The following is a 604-nucleotide window of genomic DNA, read 5'->3' as shown; positions in this document are numbered from 1 at the left end:
CTCAGTTTGAGAGAATTTCCAATTTAAACTTACATGCCTTTACTGGTTGAATGAGTCCTTTATCTTTCATTAATTCAAAAGATCTTTGTAAAACCATAAACATTCTTTTCCTCCCATTTTTATACTTTAATATTTTTGTTTGGATGGGCTCTAAAACACCTGTAAGAAAGAAAAAGTCAACCTTGATAAAAAGTCATTTTAGAATAATTTTCATGGCAAAGCTTTGCATATGCTATGAATTTATTATTTCAGCTGAAGCATTGTTGGATAAAAATGCAAGGTTGTTACTTTTCCTAAAGATGACCATTTAATATATTGCCGCATCTCACATAATTATATACCCAAATGGTAGTCTGTTATGATAATACATCTATGAACAGTCTTTCAGGAGATAGAAGAAAATCCATGTCAGACTGAAAATTTGCCTGTGCAATGTTGTTTCAAAAGCCTACTTTTCTTTTGGATTGAAGTAAAAGGGCGTGCACTCACTCACACTCTCACTCTCTCTCTCTCTCTCTCTCTCTCTCTCTCTCTCTCTCTCTCTCTCTCTCTCTCTCTCTCTCTCTCTCTCTCTCTCTCATCTCTCACTCACCACACACACACA

The sequence above is a fragment of the Penaeus monodon genome, chromosome 12 (assembly GCF_015228065.2).
Source record: "Penaeus monodon isolate SGIC_2016 chromosome 12, NSTDA_Pmon_1, whole genome shotgun sequence".
In the NCBI taxonomy this organism is placed as follows: Eukaryota; Metazoa; Arthropoda; class Malacostraca; order Decapoda; family Penaeidae; genus Penaeus; species Penaeus monodon.
This window is presented reverse-complemented; position numbering follows the sequence as displayed.